The 5,584-nt window shown below is 39.2% G+C and overlaps 1 protein-coding gene across 4 annotated transcripts in view; it reads left to right on the forward strand.

The window, feature by feature from the left end:
* Lsamp (limbic system associated membrane protein) overlaps window positions 1-5,584 on the forward strand; it is a 2,126,592-nt gene that overhangs the window by 2,086,779 nt on the left and 34,229 nt on the right. The window lies entirely within an intron of this gene.

Raw genomic sequence — 5,584 nt, forward strand, 5'->3', positions numbered from 1 at the left:
CTCTCTCTCTCTCTCTCTCTCTCTCTCTCTCTCTCTCACACACACACACACACACATTGATGACCTTTAATATTTCCTCTCCTTATTCCCCTTTCACCCAACTCTGCATCTAGAACTAAATGGCTCACCCTATACAAATGGTAGGGGCCTGGTGACATGGGTATTTCCTAAGCTCTTACATGTGTGGTAGTTTAGAAAAAGCAGAGGTTACTGAACAACATGCACCACCTGTTGAGTATACACATGTGTGGGGTTACCTACAATGGCCAAGAGAAGGCTGGCCTTACATTTTCCAAATAACATTTTCACTTATACTTTGAGAATTTCATAGAATATAGTTAATCATAGCTAGTCTCCTCTCCCAGACCCTTCCGTATATTCCACCACCTCCCTAACCCCAAGCTGTGTCTCTAGTGTCACACTCTCTCCACCCCTACTCTCTTGTATTCACAGAATGTAAACATTCTCTGACCCAAAGTCAAAGAACTTAGGAATGGTAATTCTCTCCACCCATACCCAGGAGAGCAGTAGTGGCAAAAGCAATTGGTGTAGCTACTTTAGATGCTGAAAGTGTTCTTTACATCTGATTTCATACAATATTTGCCTTACATCTGTATGCGAGATTCGTGGGTGTCATTGTCTGTATTCATGGACAAGAAGCTGAGACAGGTATCTATGCCCACGGTAGAGGCACAGGAGAAAGAAAGGCCTGAATCTTCAGATTCCTAATTTAGAAATATACCAACTATGTCACTATGTGTTCTGCCATTTTTCAGCGTTCTGTAAACATTTACAGAAATCTGCAACACTTAATTTTCAAGCTCCCTTAAATTATATTTTATTTCCATATTAAGAGTTTATTCTTGGGGCTGAAGAGATGGCTCAGTGGCTAAGGGCACTTATTGTTCTTATATAGAATCCTGGTTTGGTTCCTAGTATTCACATAGCCATAGAAACTTACAGCCATCATAACTCCAGTTCCAGTGGGTCTGAGCCCTATTCTGACCTCCCTGAACTCTAAGGGTACTGGGCTTTGTGCAAGTGGTGCACAGATGTATATGTGAGCAAGAACGTCATACACATAAAATAAAAAAAATCTTAAAAATAAAATGAAAGAACGTATTCAAACAAACAAAGCAGCTCAGAGAGGTTCAGAATATGATCATCATGGATCTAAATCCATTCTTCAGCAAACACTGTTCAGATGTATTTGAACAAGTTACTAACCCTCTGCAAATTTCCCTTCTTGTTCTCCAAATAACACTACTAATGCATTGCTCTTAGAGCTGTCATTGGGACAGATAAGGATGTCTAACATCTGAAACAGTACTAATAGGTGTCTGTAGTGTTGTAAATCATATCCTTTATTCAAATTTTATGATTTTTTGCTATCTTTCCCAATATTAGGAAGATTAAATGAATGTGAGCTTTTGCCTAAGCCACTCTTATCCTTATTATCATCATTCTGATGGAAAGAATTTTGTTATCAGTGATGTAAGAATAAGAAAGCTCTGATTAATGTTTTCAGGACCTGGAATTTTGAAGTTAAAAAAAAATGGAGGAATCATTTGACAATTGCATGTAAGCTCTCTTCCAACATCATGTAAAGAATGACAATGAATTTCTCTGTGCAGCATTTGTAAGAACCACATTTTTTATTATAACCATATTTTGAACAGGCACACCTACTATTTTAACTCTACAAGGCTTGCTACAGCATAATTCAGAAGACTCTTTCTTAGCCCTAGCTACACAGAATTCATTCCAAATGTACTTTGGAATGTTCATTCACAAAAGCCCTGGAAGAAGACCTGGACCATGATGTCATTTGAGAAATAAGAGGAACAACGAGCTTTTGTGTTCCTTATTAGTGGCTGTGAATTGACTTTGATGAAAGGAACTTGCTGGTTCTAAATGAAAAAGAGCAAGTGGTTGGGCTTGGTGGTTGAGCAGAGTCATAGTCATCCTTTTTCTGAATGTAATGTGCTTACCCCTCGTTTCTAGATAGCTTCCAGCGTGCTGGGGCCTCTAACAACTTAAGGGACCTTTTGCTGCTTACCTGCTTGAGTGTGAAACAAATTCAGAAGTAAGGAAGAGGTCGAAAGGCTAAATGCTTCCATGGTAGAGGTCAAAATAGAAGAAGTACCAAGTAGTACCTTGTAGCCACACACACCCCAGGCACCTTAGTCAAGAATGTCTGCCTTTATGAGTTCTAGATCCAGCTTTGAGAACAAGAAGACCCCCCTGCTCCTTGGCCAAAATCTAAATCCCCAAAGCACAAAGAACTGTTCTTTTAAAACAGAAGAGTCTGAAGTCCAAAGAACTTGGAACAGCAGAGTGAGACAGTATCTCCAAAACAAAAACAGACAAACACCAAACAGGTCAAAGAGAAGCGGTGAGACAAGCAGGATCAATGTGTTCCCATTTCTTTTAGTCAGAAAAAAAAAAAAAAGAAAGAAATCATTATCCCCCAAGTAATAGACATCAAGTAATAGGTATGTTAAATAATATGAACTTCAACAGTCAGAGCAAGGAATGTTCTGCAAAATTATGCATCTGGGACTTGTGATCCTAATACTATGCCGGATGGCTTTGAGGGGATGCACCACAACTATACTGTGTCAATAGGTGATAGCTCGGAGTAACATGGTGGTGATGGTGATGGTGGTGGAGGCCATGGTAGTAGTGGTGGTGGTGGTGGCAGTAGCGGTGATGGTGGTAGTGGTTATGGTGATGATGGTAGCGGTAGTGGCGATGGTGGGATGTAAGGGTCTGTGTTTTTCTTGACTGGGTAAATGACAGAGTAATGAAACATCAGTCTTCACTAAAGATTTGTCAATTATATGTATGTTGCTCCAGAAACAAATGTGTCTTGAGATTAATTTTCCATATTGAATAATTCAACAAACTATTGAATCAGAAATAACATTGTCTTTCCTACCAACATCAGTGGACCACTGAGCTTCCAACTGTGATGGCATGGGTGTCTGAAGAGCAGGAAAAATATGGAAAATACGTGAAGATACAGAATTAATTGGACTGAGTTATTGATTTACTCTGTGTGTGTATGTGTATGTGTGATACATGTCATGTGTTCATGTGCGTGCATGTATCCACATATGTACACATGTGTATATAGGCCCACATGTGTGTGCATATGTTTGAAGAAGAGAGATGAACTTCAGGTGTCTTCCTCTACTGTTCTGTACCTTCATGGTTTGTTTGGTTTTGGTTTTTGTCTTTGTTTTAAGACGGGATTTCTCACTGAAAGTGGAGTCCACCAATTGGCTGGGCTGCCTGGCCAGTAATCTATCAGGCCTCGCCCAATCTTAGCATTGCAGACATGCACCACATGCTTAGGGTTTCACATGGTTGCTGGTGATCTGAACTCAGGTCCTCAGACATTTTCATCCAACTCAGCTCACTGAGCCGTATTCCACCTTTTGAATACTTTATTTTGGTGGATCGCATCTCTTGATGCCCAAACAAAAAACTTGGGTATTATCCCTTTATCCTTCCTCCCTTCCCCTTTACATCTAATCCATTGCTAGGTAGTCATTTCTAAAGCTCTGTATATTTGAAATCCATCCTCTCCTTCCCATCTCTTTATCATAAACCTGGTGCAGAATCTTTCTAAATTCCTTCATCAGCTTCCAAAATGGGCCTCCCTGCTGCTAGCTCCAGGACTTTATTGATGAGGGAATTGAAGCACTGTGACTCTGGGCAAAGTACTAAAGTCTCTAATAAGAGAGAACAAGGAGGGTACAAGCTCCAATTTGAGCTCTCATATATCAAATTTAAATCTAAGCTTAAAACCTTCTCTATTTTATGCTCTATCCCTCTACCAATAATTCTACCATCCGCACAAATACATCCAATTCATGCATTATCCTTTGAACGGATGGGCTTTAATGACCTAGGTAGCCAATCATAGATAGAAAGACTTTTCAATGGAAGCTTGCTGATCATTTTAAGCTGTCTCCTTCTTTAAAAAGATAAGGAAGGAGGAAAGAACTTAAACTCATGTGGATGATTCTAAATCTAGGCTCAAACTTCAGATTTCAGATTTTCTACAACTGACCACTAGCTCTGGCTCCTAACCTATGGTGTAGACAAGTGAATTATCTAGAAAGCTAGAAATTTAAAGGCAAGCATTGTTAAAAGTGTAATGTGCATGTGCTATAAAGATATTGACAGCTCAGTTTTATGGATTAGGCTGGGAGGTTTGCTATATCATTTTAAAGTACAGTTCCCTTCTTGTATAAATGATAAGTCAAGGCTCAGGAAATAGGTAGACTACCCATAAGTCTGTGCAATGAGAGGGGCCGTAAACCACACCAAAACTATGTTCCAGGACACCTACTTTCAGCTCAGGGTTTTGTTTTTGTGTTTCTTCTGTTTAGCTTTTCAACATAGCATCTTTTCATTTTGTGCTTCTAAGAAAATGAGCAGCTAAGTCTAAACCAAAAGGGTACCAACAATAATGCCCCAGACTATTGTTTACATATGGTTTGACAGAATTATCCAAATGCCTTCTTACTCTTTTCTCTCTGAAAATTGCAAAAAAATAATAATAATCCATACTAATGGTAAAATGAGATGGAAAGAAACTGCAATTGCAGACTGGCCTGACATTGTCCTACATAATTCTAACTCAGAACCAGAGTTTCTATAGACAAAGAACTTTAAAACTGATTCCCAAAACTATAAGAGAACAAAAAACAAACATAAATAACATAGTTCAGATATTTAAGTGAATTGTGTATTGTAAAGTTTATTTTATTATTTATTTTTATTTTATTTTATTAATTAATTTATTTTATTAGTTATTTATTAGTTTATTAGTTAGCTTTTCCTCCACAAAATCTGAGTGACCTGAGCGGTGCTTGGGCTTATTTTTTCCATACAATTTATCTATTTTTCCCAGCTAAGTTATCATTTCCTGGAAACTAACCTTTAGATGAAAAAGTTCTCTTCCTGTCTACCTCTCACTGGCTTTGTGTCTCTCTCTTATCTGTGTGGTGTGGTGTGGTGTGGTGTGGTGTAGGTGTGGTGTGGTGTGGTGTGGTGTGGTGTGGTGTGGTGTGGTGTGGTGGTGGTGAATATGTGCATGAGGGCCTTCAAGTATAACTTTCTAGAATGGCATCAGATTTCCTTAACTCATCAGTTAGGCTAAATTTCCTGACTAGCAATCCTCAGGGAATCCTCCTGTCTCCACCTCCCCACCCCTAGGATTACAGGCTCATGCGATGATGTGTAGCACTTTTACATGGGATCTTGGAATCAAAGTCGGAGGCTTGTGCTTACAAGATAAGGGCTTTACTGACTGAGCCAACCCCCTTGACCTGGGGAAGTCTTTTCTCAAACTTTACATGGGCAAAAAAACCTCAGTAGATCAAGGAGATCATGTCTCCCATACTGTCTTACCTCACTTTAGTAGGATATACGTAAAGTGTCATGGCAAAAATACATTATCAGATAAGGTTTTTACTTCATCTCAAGTCAATTACACTTTTGATAGGTCCATTCAAAGGGGGGAGAGAGAGAGAGAGAGAGAGAGAGAGAGAGAGAGAGAGAGAGAGAG

This window comes from Mus pahari, chromosome 12, assembly GCF_900095145.1.
Source record: "Mus pahari chromosome 12, PAHARI_EIJ_v1.1, whole genome shotgun sequence".
NCBI lineage: Eukaryota > Metazoa > Chordata > Mammalia > Rodentia > Muridae > Mus > Mus pahari.